Source organism: Centruroides sculpturatus, unplaced genomic scaffold (assembly GCF_000671375.1).
Source record: "Centruroides sculpturatus isolate CEXI.00-Female unplaced genomic scaffold, Cexi_2.0 scaffold173, whole genome shotgun sequence".
Taxonomy (NCBI): domain Eukaryota; kingdom Metazoa; phylum Arthropoda; class Arachnida; order Scorpiones; family Buthidae; genus Centruroides; species Centruroides sculpturatus.
Window position 1 is genome coordinate 746,867 of NW_019384380.1, and position 18,508 is coordinate 765,374.

General features: G+C 32.0%; 1 long non-coding RNA gene across 1 annotated transcript in view; it reads left to right on the forward strand.

Annotated features, from left to right (window-relative positions):
- Positions 1-18,274, forward strand: part of LOC111617867 — a 44,048-nt gene extending 25,774 nt beyond the window's left edge. The window contains exon 3 of the long non-coding RNA XR_002755500.1: positions 18,135-18,274. This is a non-coding gene — a long non-coding RNA (uncharacterized LOC111617867). The remainder of the gene's footprint in view (positions 1-18,134) is intronic.
- Positions 18,275-18,508: the final 234 nt, after the last annotated feature.

Sequence of the window (18,508 nt, forward strand, 5' to 3'; positions counted from 1 at the left end):
GATTTTTTAAATCAGTATGCTAAATAAGTAAAGTGATAAGCTTAATACGCAAAACGGGTTATCGAATTTTATTCATTACGTAAAAAAGCTGTTATGTAGACGGTAGGGTACTCAACGCAACTGTTTCGAAGAAAATAGAATTATTTTGTTAGTTGAGAGTTGAGAACTTAACTAAAAAGGCCTTTTTATCTAGGCCATGGCGGATTCGGCAGGGTGGTAGGAGATACAGCTCGATATATCCGATTTACCCACAAAAATTCCCGAGGCTCTTAGTCTGCCCGGATTCAATTCCCAGTCTTCAGAATCACAGGCTGTTACATTAATCGCTCTGGCCTTCTAGTTTCAGAAAAAAACTATTAGTAGAGAGGTTGTGGCCGAAGTTTTCATCTGTAAAGCGTGAACGTCGAACGTCGAGTGCCGCCTGTCTTGTAAGCCTAGAAGTTTGACAATGGCGTTTGAAACGTCATTGGAATCATGCTCGATGTTCCAAACGCCATTGTCAAACTTCTAGGCTTATAAGATGAACGGCACTCAACGTTCGACGTTCACGCTTTATAGATGAAAACTTCGGCCACAACCTCTCTAATATTTTTCTTATTATGAAGTGAAACCAAGAGTGCATTGGAAATTCCATCACCAAATCGGCCAGACCATAACAAGAGACTCGAGGTATCCGATATAGACTCAGATCGTCTATCTAAGCGGTGGATGCATATTCTGAATAATCCGTTCGGGATTGCTACTGTCTCTTCGTCCGCGGGCGAGGGCTGGATCGACCTCACTACTAGGAGTGGGACTATACTGAAATTTATCTCGCAGTGGAAAACGGTCGACGCGTAAAGCTGTAGCGACCATCGCTTTATTACCACCGCTTTATTGCGGCCAGANTAATTAGTCTGGAAACGGGGGACCTAATTCTTGCATTCTGTGAAAACGGGTAAGATTAGCTATAATGTAATTATCTTAATCTTCACTATCGTTACTTTTTGCCCAGCGAAGCGGGTCCTTGCAGCTAGTTATTAAAATAAACGTTTTCAATATAATCAATGGATCGTCATCAGGCTAAAATGGAACACTTCATAATAGAACAAGTTCAAAATACAAAATATGAATATTAACCGATAGCATATAGCCTACGCTATTAATAGTCAAATAATGTTTGTAAATAATGAAATTATTACAAATGCTGCTAATACTAAAAATAAAATAAAATAGTCAAAAATAACAAACAACTTGTGAATACTAAATATTAATACCTCTAACTTAATAAACAAACTGTTAATACTAAATATTAATATTGCTTACTTAACTATACAGTGTTTTTCTATTTACCTATACAGAGTTTTTACTACAAATATTATTAAAGTTCCTGCTCTTATTTTAAGTTTTTAATTGCAAACTTCCAGGCGGAAGGAAGTCCCTCTGCATCTCTTGCGTTGATGCAATTTCCTTTAAGTTTGCTTCTATAAATTTCTAACTTTTCAGCCGTTCTTGCCAAAGTTGGAGAATGTATCTGTTTCAGGATTTCCGCCTCATCCCATTGTACTATTGAACCTTCCATTTGAGTCAATACTGTGGCATTAGAACCTTTTCTAATATTATATCTGTGCTCTTTTATCCTCACACCTGGGTTTCTAGTAGTAACCCCAGCATAATCTTTATCTATTCCTAATATCTGATTCTTGTATGGAATCTTATATACGTCCGACAAATATTCTTTTTTAACCACCCCTTTATCGTTTCTGAGTATTCTGTACAAATTCGGAGCTCTTTTTAAGACCATCCTTGTATCTTTTAAATTTGCGATTTCTCTCGTATTGCTTCCTAAGCGCTTGTTGTACGTAAATTTCGTGTATGTAGATGAACCCCGAACAGATACTATATCTGTACCAACTTCTAATTTATAGATAATCCCCTTTATAACATTCCTCTTATAGCCCAATGCTTCTGCTACCTGCATGATTCTTTCTATTTCTGCACCCCTGTCTATTATATTTTTGCAGTATAAAAAAGCCCTCCTAACTAATGCTCGAAATGCTGCTAATTTATATCTATAAGGATCATTAGAGCTTGAAGGTATATAGTGGGCTATGCGTTGTTTTATCAACACTTAATCTCTCAGCGAGTGATTAGGTGTTGATTAAGTTATTATTTTCTGCTGAGTACGCTTTGATTGTTTATAATTAAAAAATTACATTTTTATAATCACAATCAAAACGATCTAACTAGTGTTTCTCATTTCTGGGTTTTTTGCTTGTATCAGGGTATAATTAATTATTTTTAATATATAAAATAAATCTTAAAATCGAATGATATAATTATTTTTCATTTCTAGTTAACTTAATACGTCCTGCAACCTCCAAAATAATAATATTAATAATGCAGTGTAAAATATGTGTAAAAAGTTACTTTTGAATTTCGTAGAAATTTTCACAGATAGAAAAAAATTTATTAAAGTTTGTTGGAAACTACAAAAAATGCTTTTGAATTTAAAAATTAAAAATTTAAAGTAAAGAATGAACTTAGAATGTATTTTCGTTTTTTAAATAAAATATAATAGAAAATATTATTGTAAAATTTTTATAATAAGATTTTAAAAAGCAAAGATGGTTGATACTCCGATCACTCAATTAGGGACACTGCAATTGGCGTGAAAGACACAACTAGTGACTGACAGTATGCCAGTTTCTCTCTATACCATTCGTCTAATAGTAACTCCAAAATATCATGTCTCCATCTGTAAAGTGTCGGATTAGTGGAGTGACACATTGGCTACTGACGGTCTATAGAGATTCTAATGTATGTATACGTATACACATAAACTTTACTTTCATTACTGCAATGTCACAGAATTAAGCTGTAAACCAACGACTTGTTTGAATTAATAAATCTAAATACTCGAAGAAATGTACGAAAGTTAAATTATAAATTTATGTATTTATTAAATATACGAAATTGCATATATTAAAAGAATATGTAAGAAAATATTCTGAGTAGCTGCTTTCTGTTACTAACGTAACCCAAACCTATTATAAACGACTGTGTATTAATATTGATTATAATAATAAATCACACACACCTGAATTTTTTGCCGAGTTATTTTTGTTTATTCCAAACGTTTTCGGCCAATTCATATAGGCCATCTTCAGGTTTTAATAGTTTTCGTTGTAATGGAATCATTCGTTCGAAATTCGTTTGAATTTGAACTTATTACAACTTTTATGTATAATAAATAAATTAAACTAAATATATGATAAAATGTAATCTAAAAATCGCGTTTCAATTTAACAATAAAATAAAAGAAAATTTATAACTTTGAGTTTGAAATACTAAAAACTCCAGAACATGAAAATGTTTATGGATTATTAAAACCCATATTTTTCTCAATTTTATATTTCCAAGCCGTTGGTAATGCTTTTGCATCTTTTGCATTTAGGCATCTGTCCCTCATCTTACTTCTGTAAATCTCTATTTTCTCCATTTCCATTGCGATGGAAGGTGAGTGTCCCGTCCTAACAATCTTGGCTTCATCCCATTTGACTACTGATCCGTCTGCCTGTGCCATACTTGCTAATATCGTACTATTCAGTTTTTTATTTATACTATATTTGNAAATACAAGTTTGTTTTTTACATTCCATTGTGTATTTTATATTTTAAGTTTATATTCAGACAGAAAACTAAAACGTATACGATCAGAACACTTCGGTCCCTAGCATGCTGGATATTTGGTCCGGTACTCTACAATTGAAGTATTTAACCTTTAATTTCTGTTCTAATTCGAGTTGACAATCGGCGAACCTTCTAATATCTTGAAACGACGTTTGCATCTGAAAAAATTAATACAATTAATCTAATTTGAAAACGAAATATAGGCTCTTTATTCTAATAAAATAAATTACTCTGGATGTGAAAGCAGATGCAAATACTCCCAATAAAATACACAGAAAAGTTACTATAACACCAATAATACAAATGTAGACTTTGAAAATAAACTTCATGTTTGAAGATACGAAAATAAAGTAAAGTAGACTGGTTTCCATTAGTAAACATCCATATACAATCGTTATAACATAATTAAATGGACTGTTGAGTTGATTAGTAAAAACCCAAAGTTCGTGGTGTCGCGCCATAATTGCTTCCAATTCCGATTGCAAACTCGGATTATACTTTTTCAATTGATACAAATCTTCTGATACTTCCTTGAAAGATTCCATTAAAGTAATTGCAATTGTTACGAGAAAAATAACAATAATCACCATTCCACCAATCAGAATTATCGACCAGATCCCGATTTCAACAGTGCAGAAAAGAGCTTCGTATTTGTAAATCTTTGCTTGTTCTATTGCACGGTAAAAGTAAAAAACATTTATAACTTGAACCCACATTGTGAGAACTACAATCAGAATCGAACTAATGATTTCAGCGTAATTTATCAGAGAAAAAAATTTATTTTCGAAAGAATTTGAGAGTTTTAACTTTACTTTTGAATTTAATTTAACTCTTTTCACAATAGTAAACAATAGAGCTGCTGAGAATGCGAAAATTGCAACAGACAGTTTGACAAAGACATCATTCTCGATAAACAAGAACCAAGAATTGCAAGGTGTTTTATTTGATAAATAAGGGATTGTCATAAAAAAGGTGAGGATGAAATGTATCCAATAAACACATTCAATGAAAGAAACATACAATTTATTCAGAACTTTAATAAAGTAAGCGTTATTCTTGACGGTACATAAGCAAGGATTAAAAAAATGCCATCCGTAAATCATGGATATTGACGTAAATGAAGGCAGAAAACATTGCAAACACAATTCCGTGTTTAAATCAACAAAACTGGGTCTAACAGTCGAAATTACGGTTGACATATTTTTAAATAACGAAATAATAGAATTTATATAATGATAAACGTTCTCTTCTGAAAATGCTTGTTACACCAAAGTTAGTACGTCTTGTATGTTATAACTGAAAGTAGCTCACTCTTTACTTACGTTTTATATAACTATTAATGCATTAAGTGTATCTTCTACTAAAAGATGTTTGTTATGTTGACATAACTATTAAAATAAAGGGATCTTCATCTTTTAGGAGTTTCATTATGTATAGAGTTTGATAGCTAATTGCAACAACTATGCAACTAGTAGTAATTAAAAAAAATAAGAATTTCGGTTTATATGAGATCAATATGTTAATATATGATTTTAATTAATGTCTTTAATTGGAAATAGTTTGCTTTTCTTGATTTACGTAGGAAATAAATTAGAAGTACATCGTACAAGTATTTATTATATTTGAATAGAAAGCATATTACATTAATTGCTACAATTACTACATTAATTTTGCATAATGGAAATGTATTTTTATATCTTAATGGTATAAATTGGATGCTTGTTTGTGCTGTGATGTCTACAATCGTCTTGTTTAATTGTCTAAATATATATTATTATCTGAGATTTATTTGCCTAATGTTTTTTTCTTATATTATTGACATTTTTATTTTTGCTTAATAAAGGTATTTTTTATAAGTAAATAATATTTCTTGATTAATATGTTTTCTAAAATTTGTAGTTTACATTTTTTATGCTCATTTCTTTTATTTACTGTTATAAATTACATTCCAGCTTTGTGTACTTGGATTTTGTTGGAATTTTAATAATTTAAGCGTACCTCTTTCATTTTTTTCTGCACCTTATTGTTTCTTTCTCCCCTATTTGTGAGGAGTTTTATTCTTCTACTCTTGGTACTCTCGGTGCCACTTCGGTACGAGAGTACCAAGGGTCCTTCCGAATTTCAGTACTAGATAAAGGGATTTTCAGTACTAGATAGTTCGGAGGGATTGGAGAAGTGCTGTTTTGTTTCCTGTGTATAAGAGTGGTTCTAAATCGACGCCCAGGAATTATAGAAGAATTTCTTTGTTATCCTGTGTTTCGAAAATTTATTGTGGAATCTTGTATTATAGGTGATGCACCTGGTTAAATTTAAATGCTATTTTATTTGAGAATTAAGCTTGTTTTCGTGTTAAATATTCTATTGCAGAAAATATTTTTATTTTCAATACCCTGCTCACTAAGAGTTTCTTGTAAGTTAAATTCTTTGCAGAATTATTGTAGAGATATTTGCGTACACTGCAAGTAACTTTACACTAAACTTATTTTATGCTGCAAAGGTGGTCGGTTGCTAGATGCGTATCACGTGATAACTACGTGGGTTTTTTTTTAAATTAAAGTACGTTGTATTATATTAAACTTTCAATAACCCTTCGTGGTAAGAATGCTGTTGTATTACCGGCATGATTTTTTAAATCAGTATGCTAAATAAGTAAAGCGATAAGCTTAATACGCAAAACGGGTTATCGAATTTTATTCATTACGTAAAAAAGCTGTTATGTAGACGGTAGGGTACTCAACGCAACTGTTTCGAAGAAAATAGAATTATTTTGTTAGTTGAGAGTTGAGAACTTAACTAAAAAGGCCTTTTTATCTAGGCCATGGCGGATTCGGCAGGGTGGTAGGAGATACAGCTCGATATATCCGATTTACCCACAAAAATTCCCGAGGCTCTTAGTCTGCCCGGATTCAATTCCCAGTCTTCAGAATCACAGGCTGTTACATTAATCGCTCTGGCCTTCTAGTTTCAGAAAAAAACTATTAGTAGAGAGGTTGTGGCCGAAGTTTTCATCTGTAAAGCGTGAACGTCGAACGTCGAGTGCCGCCTGTCTTGTAAGCCTAGAAGTTTGACAATGGCGTTTGAAACGTCATTGGAATCATGCTCGATGTTCCAAACGCCATTGTCAAACTTCTAGGCTTATAAGATGAACGGCACTCAACGTTCGACGTTCACGCTTTATAGATGAAAACTTCGGCCACAACCTCTCTAATATTTTTCTTATTATGAAGTGAAACCAAGAGTGCATTGGAAATTCCATCACCAAATCGGCCAGACCATAACAAGAGACTCGAGGTATCCGATATAGACTCAGATCGTCTATCTAAGCGGTGGATGCATATTCTGAATAATCCGTTCGGGATTGCTACTGTCTCTTCGTCCGCGGGCGAGGGCTGGATCGACCTCACTACTAGGAGTGGGACTATACTGAAATTTATCTCGCAGTGGAAAACGGTCGACGCGTAAAGCTGTAGCGACCATCGCTTTATTACCACCGCTTTATTGCGGCCAGATGGCCGAGCGGTCAAGGTGGCAGCCTACCGCTCTGGGAACCCGGATTCGAATCCGAATGGATCAAAAATCCCCAGGAATTTTTCGGGGGTGGTCCGTTCAAATATGTCGGGCCCCGTCTCTCACCACCCAGCATTCCCGTTGTGGGCATGGCCGAACCCATAATGGACTTGCAAATGGACTTACAAAAAAAACCCCTTAAGTTCCCACAGGGCAGAAAGAGTTAAAAAAACACCGCTTTATTACCCAAATGCAATACTTGGGCTATCTGCCTAGAAGTAATGCCTTCCGGGAGGTCTTTTTAAGAGTAACTGGAGAAAACCCGAAAAACTCCATGGAAAATATTTGCTTGTAAAAAAGATTAGAAACCGATTGGGAACAAAAGAAGCGCCGACCGACCCCGCTAATTAGATTGAAGTGTGGTGTGGTGATGACCATTTTCGAGGTGGTGAACTTCTGGATGTAAATGTGAGCTGCCAGGAAGGTTGGGAAAGCCTCTCCTTTCCGGCAACAGGTCGGTAACCTAGTTTCTTGTCAAGGATGGCGTTTACGTTCTGTTACGCGTTACGCGAGTGGAGGAGAGTCAGAGGGGTCGACGATAAGACGGTGGCAAAGTCGAGTAAAGACACCATTTAAAAACAAAACAAGAGTTTATTACAATCAACTACGGGAACAATTACAAACATAATTACTCTAAGTTTCGTTATAACAAACTTCTACTGCGCGGATGGCGGAGAGAGAGTGTTTACAAATATGCGTTCATACCTCTTTGCAAATATCAGTGGGATATTTTTCTGGCCAAATGGATTCTGGGGTATGACACAACGTGGAGTAGGTCTGCGATGGGGAAGACCTACTCCGTACGAGAGTACCAAGGGTCCTTCCGAATTTCAGTACTAGATAAAGGGATTTTCAGTACTAGATAGTTCGGAGGGATTGGAGAAGTGCTGTTTTGTTTCCTGTGTATAAGAGTGGTTCTAAATCGACGCCCAGGAATTATAGAAGAATTTCTTTGTTATCCTGTGTTTCGAAAATTTATTGTGGAATCTTGTATTATAGGTGATGCACCTGGTTAGATTTAAATGCTATTTGATTTGAGAATTAAGCTTGTTTTCGTGTTAAATATTCTATTGCAGAAAATATTTTTATTTTCAATACCCTGCTNGGATTTTCCCGAGAAGGGAAGAAGGATGTATTTTATACGTTTTGCGGTGGGAAACTTCGTCAGGTGACCAATTGTTTCAGCAGGTGTGGGGTTAAAGTTGGTGTTAAAATGACAACATTATGACGAATTTCGTCAATAATTGTAAACTATACACGGCTTGATCGTGAGAATGTTTATAGTTAAACAGAAAGAGTTATAAATTTCTCACGCACTCTATAGTTCGTTTCTGTAGGTTCAAATTCCTCTATTTAAAGGAATTTATTATAAATTTAAAGGATTAAATTCCTTTATGAAATTATATAAACTTCGAATTTCACATAAACAAGTGGGTCGGAATATCGGCGGACGTAAATGTAAGCTTTACTATTATCCGAGAAAAGCGGACCTGGGTGAAAGCTGTTCACGCAAGGAATGTTTATGATTGGTCGGGAGTTTCCGACCAATGTACATTTATTTACAAATGTACATTTGTAAATAAACTGTAAATATTGTATAACTTGAGTGTTGAGGTGTTCTTCCAACGATCCTGGATCACATCTAATTGAGTCGTGATAAATACGGCAAACCAACTCAACGAGACGAAATTTGAAGAACTTCACTCTCCACGTAGCCAGCCCGTCATGGCAAGGCACGAACTCACGACCAAACTCCCAGTGTTCAGGGAACTACCCTTGGCCACTTGGCCACTGTTTGGTTCCTATAACTCGAATAAACAATCGGTAAACAAGTTAGCATTTTAACAATTAACTACGTTTTTTAGATATTTATTTAAAAATGATATTGGCACCGATACCTAAACTGTATATAATAAAAATTCTTGACACACTATTATCACAGCTTTTGATTTTGGAACGATTACTTGACCACCCCGATATCACAACATTTCACAGTGAAATAATTATGAATGTAAAATAACTGTTATTGAATAATGGTATCATACTTTATCGTCTAAAATGTGTTCATTACATGTATAAGATGAAACTGTAATAATTTTAAAACTATTGTTTTATGCATGCTTGTCCACTGTTTCTGTACCTGTAAGGTATGTTTTTGAAGATATATTATATATTGGCCAATTATTAAAAATTCAATAATATTTTTGTGCGTTTGATCATTCAAAGATAAAAATAATTTTTTTCAGCATTTACAAAATATTCCTTACTTTTGTCCCATATCCCCGAACAAAAGTATGGGCTATTTTGTAATTGAAATTTGTATTGAATTGAATTTGTAATTGAAATTTGAATTAAATGAATTGGTGGAATTATAGGAAAAGAAACTACAAAAATAATTTACAATAAACGATTTTCGTTGTAGACAACACAGCTGAAACCAGCATTGAATTTAAACCATTCACAGAGATTAGAAAATATAAAGCTTCATTATGCCTAATTGATATTTAATTGGCATAATGCATTCCATATAGTAAGTAATGTTGTTCAGGCGTAATATTTCAAATATTTATTTAGTTTATCAATGATTCATTCCTTACAATAATCTAGAAAAGTAGTCTACTTCCTTGTATCTATATGCAATTAGATCATACTTTAATATATTGATTTCACATAAATTTAAATTTACTACAATTTTCAATTACTGATAGTATTGTTATTATTACAATCTGTAATCAAACTGTATACATAATGAAATTTATTGAAGATGAGCTTCAGATTATGTTAACTTAACAGACATCTTTATATCAGAATACAAACATATTTCATCTTCTATATATATAAATGAGAATGTTTGTTTGTTAGCTATACACTCCTAGGCCGTTCGACCAATTGCTACAAAACTCGGCAGTTAGGTTTATTTACTCCAAACATAGATAATCTTTTAATTTCGTCCCAGAATATCTGTTGGATTTCTGCAAATCAATTAATTTCTATCGACATTCGATTTGCTGGCTTTACAGGTAGCGCCATCTATTAACAAAAATTTAACAAAATAATAAACTAAATGCAGTTTTTATGAAAAAAGGGTATAATTTAATAAATATATATATATTATATTCACTTAATTACCACGACAATAATATAGCGTGGAATAGACTCCGACAGGTGACATATGGCACTTGATTGTGAGCAATGGAGTGTTATTCTGTGAAAAATCTATAAGTAGTTAAATTTCCAAAACTAATAACTCGGGTTTTTTTAATAAACAGTATTTTCTTAATTCTAATAAGCGCCTCCAGTAAACAATTGTATAAAATCACCGAACTCTGCTAGTCGTGGGTTGGGCATGTCAAACTGGTTGGCAACGTGGAGTTTTACAGGTTTTCTGTATCTAAATAGCATTCAGCTTCCCATAAAAGTCTTTCTGGGTTGCATTTCTCCAGTAGATCTGTATGTGTCGCGTTGCAGTAACGAAAAAAAAACCAAACTAATTCTAACGAGCGATTCTTTATTTTCACATTGTCTCAATGCCACCCTGTAATTTTTCGTCACAATGTTCTCAAAATTTAGTGGCTGTTCCGCCCCTGTACATAATACTATTCTTTTTAGCAAAGAGTCGTGTCGGTCTTCTATCTAACTTCGTTCAAGAGAATTTTGAATCGAAGTAACGTAACTTATATAGTTAACTTGGGCCTCCCGACTTTAAGCTTTCTACATCTAGTCTCGTCTTTCGAAAAATTGTTGTCTACTTGGCCAATAAAATTGTGCCATTTCGTACTCTTCGGGTATCGATTTAAATACGTGTATTTTAACCGGATTCATGCCGTCTACTCTGACGTCTAATGTAATGTATTTTGTCAAAAATTACATTTACTCTTATGGCGATATAAAATTATATATTATTATTTCAGATGCAAACGTCGTTTCAAGATATCGGAAGATTCGCCGACTGCGATCTCAGATTGGAACAGAAATTAAAGGTTTATTTTGACTAATAATATTTATTAGTTTATATTACATTAATACAGATAAAACATCGTGCAGATTCTGAATTTTATGAAGAGATTTGGCAAAGCATCCCTTTGTTTATCAATGAATAATTACTTTCGTATTACTAAAAGGTTTCCCGTAAAAGTAAGTTCGTTTATTAGATTTTGAAACGTTGTAATTACGATTAATTCCTATATAAATACAATTTTTCTTTATCTTTTAAATATTTCAGATGGGAAGTTCACTTCATTATGTGTTTACTGGTCTTTTGAAAGTAAAGACATCTTTAGTACTAAAAAGTCATTAATAGTCTAATATTACGTTTTATAATATAACAAGTATAAAAAGTAATGTGGAGAATTTGATATATTGCAGGTTCTTTAAACATAAAGCAACCTCCACAGTTTCTGAACCGTTCGCCAAATCTATTCTTTTTATAATTCAATTACCCATATTTTCGGACGTATATAACTTTGACTTTCAATTGGGAGAACCCTGACTAGAGTTTCTGCAGTGTATGGTAGTGCTCTTCTAGTTGAAGAGCCCCGTGTTTATCATTACGTGATGGAATACCAAATATGGTCTTTATAAAATGTTCTATATGAAATATATAATTTATAGAATCCAAATTATCAGAAAATTATATGAATAAAATCGTATATAATGAAATTCTCAGCAAGTAAACACAGAAAATAAAACATCTTAATTTGTTGCTGAGAAATAATTGAAAAACTAACGTTTTTAGCCTGATTAACAGGCCATCATTAGGTCCAAAAAACGAAAATAGAACAGATACGTTCCACGTATAGAATACAAATATTTAAATCAAAGTTTAGAACAAAAATTTTTAAAAATATACAAGAGAAACTGAAAAATATATAAAATTAACACAAAATAAAATAAAAAATATAATAAATCTTCCAATAAACTAATTCTAGCCCGAGTTTTTAGTGAACTTTTTAATCACGTACTTTCACGCTGACAGGCTCTCAGCATTTCTCGCATTTAAACATCTCTCACGTAGCCTACTCCTATATATTTCAATCTTCTTCGCCGTCATTGATAAAGTGAAGGAAGATACAGGTTTTATACAGTTCCTTGAATGTGCACTTCTTGGACATTAATATCAAGTTCATGGGAGATCATTTGTCTACCAGCGTATATATTAAACCTACTCACACCCCGCTATATATACCAGTACAGTCCATGGATCCATATCGATATAAAATGGCCGCATTTCAAACTTTGATAAGAAGAGCTTATTTGTATTGTAATAGAATCGGTGACAGGAATAAAGAAATTGATAGGATTTTGCAAGTAGTCCAGACTCTAGGGTTACAAGAAAAGCACCATTGTAGGATTACTCAAGAAATATGAAAGGAACAAAGAAAGAAAAGGTTTAAATACCGCTCTCAATAGGCGCTTGAAATTTACATATAATAGTAATTTGAACAGTATTATGAAAGAAGTTGCTAATAGGAAACAAACAAGAATGGTTTTAAAAAAAGCCTTATATTTATATAAGATATTGAGGAATGATAAAGATAGAATAAGAACAGAAGAAAAACCAGGTGTCTATAAAGTTCCTTATGAGAACATCCAACTAGATGTTATGAAAGACTATATCGGCGTCACCAAAAGGAGCTTGGGAGTAAGACTAAAAGACCATAGATATAACGTTAAAAAAAATCTAATGCTACAATTTTGTCTCAAATGTTGCAAGTCCAAGGTTCGGTGGTGAAATGGGACGAGGCAACAATTGTAAAACCTGTATCTTCCCCCACTTTATCAATGACCGCGGAGAAGATAGAAATATATAGGAGTAGGCTACGTGAGGGATGTTTAAATGCGAGAGATGCTGAGAGCCTGTCGCCGGCGTGGAAGTACGTGATTAAAAAGTTAACTAAAAACTCGGGCTAGAATTAGTTTATTGGAAGATTTATTATATTTTTTATTTTATTTTGTGTTAATTTTATATATTTTTCAGTTTCTCTTGTATATTTTTAAAAATTTTTGTTTTAAACTTTGATTTANAAAGTTTGAAATGCGGCCATTTTATATCGATATGAATCCATGGACTGTACTGGTATATATAGCGGGGTGTGAGTAGGTTTAATATATACGCTGGTAGACAAATGATCTCCCATGAACTTGATATTAATGTCCAAGAAGTGCACATTCAAGGAACTGTATAAAACCTGTATCTTCCTTCACTTTATCAATGACGGCGAAGAAGATTGAAATATATAGGAGTAGGCTACGTGAGAGATGTTTAAATGCGAGAAATGCTGAGAGCCTGTCAGCATGAAAGTACGTGATTAAAAAGTTCACTAAAAACTCGGGCTAGAATTAGTTTATTGGAAGATTTATTATATTTTTTATTTTATTTTGTGTTAATTTTATATATTTTTCAGTTTCTCTTGTATATTTTTAAAAATTTTTGTTCTAAACTTTGATTTAAATATTTGTATTCTATACGTGGAACGTATCTGTTCTATTTTCGTTTTTTGGACCTGATGATGGCCTGTTAATCAGGCTAAAAACGTTAGTTTTTCAATTATTTCTCAGCAACAAATTAAGGTGTTTTATTTTCAGTATAATGAAATTCGTTATACTGTACATACTTAATATTCAAAAAGCAATTTTCTGCCTATTATAAATACTGTAGTATCTTCTTCTTCTGGTTCCATATTCATTTCTGAATGTAGGACTAGTATTATAACAATCTCAATTGTGCTTCACGTGTTAGTTCTTCTGCTTTCTTATTATTGCATTCACATATATTACCTAACCAACTTTTCCTTCTCCTTCCTGGGCTTTTCTTTCCACAGATTTTTCCCTCTAAAATATTTCTCAAAATTTCATATTTACTTCCTCGGATGATGTAGGCCAAAATACCCCGTCTTTCTTCTTTTAACTGTATTTAAAACTTCTTTTTCTTTCCCCATTCTTTCCAAAACTTCCTCATTTGTTATTCTATCTGTCCAAGATATTTTTAAAATTCGTCTATATAACCACATTTCGAATGCTTCAAGTTTGTTTAACGTATTTTTATCTAAGGCCCACGTTTCTACTCCATAAAACAAAACTGACATCACATAGCACCTTAACATTCTAATTTTAAGATGTAAATTAAAAACATTGCATTTGAAAAATTTCTGCATTCTGATAAAAGTACCCCTCGCATTTTCTATTCTAGATTTAATTTCTTTAATGCATCTGCCATCTTCCTGTATGATAGTCCCCAAATACTTAATTGATGAAACTGTATCAATTGTCTTGTTTTGTATCTGCAACGTTACATTATCTATATTTTTCTTGCATAAAATAAGTAGCTTTGTTTTCTTATAATTCATCTGAAGTCCATATAATTTACTTATTGAATTAATCTTTTCCATTAGTATTGTCAAATCATTTATATTTTCTGCTAAAACCACTGTATCGTCAGCATAACGTATATTATTTACATTCATCCCATTTATTACAATCCCAATGTGTTCCATATGTTCTAAAGCTTCTTTAAAAATTTCATCTGAATAAATATTAAAAAGTAAAGGTGATAAAATACATCCTTGCCTTACTCCTCTTTTTATTTCTATTTCTTCAGATAATTCAGAATCAATTAAAATGTTGGCCTTCTGTTCCCAGAAAAGATTTGTTATAATTTGCAATTCATTTCTATCAATTCCTTTCTTCCTAAGTATAGTAGAACTTATATAAATATGAATAATAAAAATGCCTGAATAAAAGTGCAGTTGAAATGACTTCGAAATTATACAAATTTTATTGCAGCAAACCCTTTAAATACATGAATTTTTATTTAATATCGAAGATATAATTAAACAATTTTAGGGAAATCTGAGAAAATCATCTGAAATTATCTATCAAACAATGAAATATTTTGAAAATTTTCTGGAAATTGAGATTGCTACTTTACACAAATTAAAGGTATTCTTATGTAAAACGTGTATTGTGAGGATTCCGAAAATAGAAATCCAATTGTATTAAGTTGAATATCCCAAATTGCTTTCTGCCCGTAAATATTCTTTATAGACATCGATGGTATTATATACAATATGCTATAAAATAAATTAAATCTATTGTTTGGAATGGTGTTCCATTTTGATCAATCTAAGATGTTCTTTTAAAATATAATTATAAAAGATTTTTACTTGTAATTATAGATAAAGCTAGACAATAACTTTACGTAGCAATTATATATCGTTACTTTTAATTACAAGTAAAAAAATTCGATATTTATACTTTAGAAAACTATCTCAAATGTATCAAAATGAAATAGGATTCAAAATATACAATTATGAAATACAATGGTAAAAGACAACAATCGATTTCGTTTATATTATGACATATTAAATTTAGTACCATCGATGTCTATAGAGGAGATTTATAGACAGAAAGCAATTTAGAATATTCAACCTGATATAATTGGATATTGTATCTTTTGTGTCCACAAAATCCGAGTGTTGTGTAAGATAGCATTTAATTCACGTACAACAGTAAGTTCAGTTTTCAGAAACACTACGCAGAAATAGACGTGCTTAGGCAGACATCTTTGAGTAATATAATTCGTATATAAAATAATAAGATGCTTGTTTCACTATTGAAAATTTGCTGTTAAGAACTAATCATACGAGGGAGACGTTTGACCAGTGTTTCGAAAGTATTTTATTCTTGAAGCTCACTCGAAGATTGTGAAACCTCCTCCAAGTAATGAGCGCCTGGATGCATGTTTAATAGATTACATTAGTTAAATCAATGCTTTCGATGTCACGTTCGATATTACAATTCAAAAGAAGAAGTTAATGTCAATCATTATTATAAAAATGTTATAAAACGTTATTATAAACATGCACCTTCATTATCCCGAAAAATGCAGTAACGATTTTGCCATTCGTATTTGAAATTCAGGTATTTAAATTTATTCTTTACACCAATCGATAAAAGCAATTAAATTATTTCTAATTTAATAGATCTACTTAAATCACGTTTTAATATATTGATTTTCCATAAATTTCAATTTATTAGCATTTTAAACTGATAATATTGTTATTATTACAATCAGCCATAAAAATATTTACATAATGAAATTCTATGTAATGAGTCGCTCATTATGTTAACTAGCATCTTTATATTAGAATATACTTACTGCATTAATACCTACATAATGGTGTAAGAGAGTGAGCTTCATCTTGTTATTACATATACAAGATATCAAGTATTGATGCAATGAACAGTTTTAAACTATAATAACATTATAAGAAGACGAGAATATTTATCATTATATTTATAAGAAAGATATTGTTATAGTTACATTAAAATATGTCAACCATAATATCGACTGTTACATCCACCATTGTTAATTTAAATATAAAGTTATGTTTCCAATGTTCTTTGCCTTTATTTACGTCAATTTCGTTGATTTACGGATGGAATCTTTTCAATCCTTGTTCTTGTGCCATCAAGAGTTACAATTGTTTTTGGAAATTTTTGAAGAAATTTTATGTTTGTTTTCTTGAAGCTCTTTTTTGGATACATTTCATTCTCAATTTTTCAATGACAATTCCTCACCTATCCAATAAAACACCTTGCCGTTCTTGGTACTCGATTTTCGAAAATAATAACTTCGTCAAACTGGCTGCTGCAATTTTCACATTTTCATTCGCTCTAATGTTTAGTATTATAAAAAGAGTTAAACTAGATTCAACAATACAGTTAAAAAATTCAATTTTTCCTAGAAATAAACTCTTTGCTGTTATAAGTTCTGCAGAAATTATTGTTGTGATTTCGATTGTAAGTTTCACATTTTGGGGCCAAGTTTTAAACCTGTTTTACTTTTATCCCGCAATAGAAAGAGAAAAACTTTTCAAATATGAAGCTCTTTTCTGCACCGTTGAAATCGGGATCTGGTTGACAATTGCCTGTGGTAGTCTTTTGAATACTAGTGCTTACATTATCGTCATAGTGATTACGTTAATGAAATTATTCAAGAGATTATCAGAAGATTTGTATCGATTGAAAAAGTATAATTCAAATTTGAAGTCGGAATTGGAAGAAATTATGGCACAACACCACGAACTTTGGACTTTTACCGACCAACTCAACGGTCCATTTAATTACTTTATAACAACCATTTACGGATGTGTACTGATGGAAACCAGTCTACTTTATTTCATTGTCGTGTTTTCAGAAATGGAATTTATTTTCAAAGTCTACATCTGTGTTATTTGCGCCGTAGTAACTGTTATGTGTATTGTAATGGGAGTATTTGCATCTGCTTTAACATCCAGCGTAACGTATTTTATCAAGATGTATTTGTTTTATCGTCAGATTCGATTAAATGCGTTATTTTCTTTTCCAGATGCAAACGTCGTTTCAAGATATTAGAAGATTCGCTGATTGTGACCTCGAATTAGAACAGAAATTAAAGGTCAGATAGTTTAATTGTACGGTACGAGATCAAATATCTGGCAACTTGAGACGGGAAGGGGTCGGATTTGAGATATTTCCAGTCATTAGGAAATTGCAATTAGCCTCGTGCGAAACAAAAACAAAAAGATGGAAATACAGCTGTATTACAGCGTGCTGAATTCAAAAATATCCTATTTCAAAAAATTATTCAAATTAGATATTTGGTTCGGTACTATTTTATCTTGTTGGTTTATTTATTTATTTTATTGTTGTATAATTATTATACAATATTATTAATAATTGATCAAACAGATTTTGAATTTTATGAAGAGATTTGGTAAAGAATCTTTGTGTTTGACTGTTAGAGATTTCTTCAAAATGACAAAAAAGTTTCCCATAAAAGTGAGTTATACCAATTAATTTACTTTTATTATTTCTATAGTTGTCATACTTCTAAAAGCGTCTATATTATTTCAGATGGGAAGTTCTCTTCATTCCATATTTTCTGGTATTCTAAATCTAAATGAATACTTAATTGAGAGAAATTAATGATTTTGAAAGACTCTCTTGCCTTGAATTCCCGTCAAAAATAGTAATTTTCAAAAAACTTAGCAATTGTATAAAGATCAACACACCATTTTATAGTGGAAGTGCAATAAAGAAAATCTGAATTTGAAAGCAAGAGCTACAGAGCTGCAGGACTTTAGAGATGTACAACTGTAAAAATCGAATATAAAATTATGTTGCGAAGAAATATTTATGTACAGTATCTTTAGAACTAGTAAACGACTCCATGGGCGTTGTATCAATAGAAAATGTTAAAACAAATTTGGACAAACGCATAGAAGCAA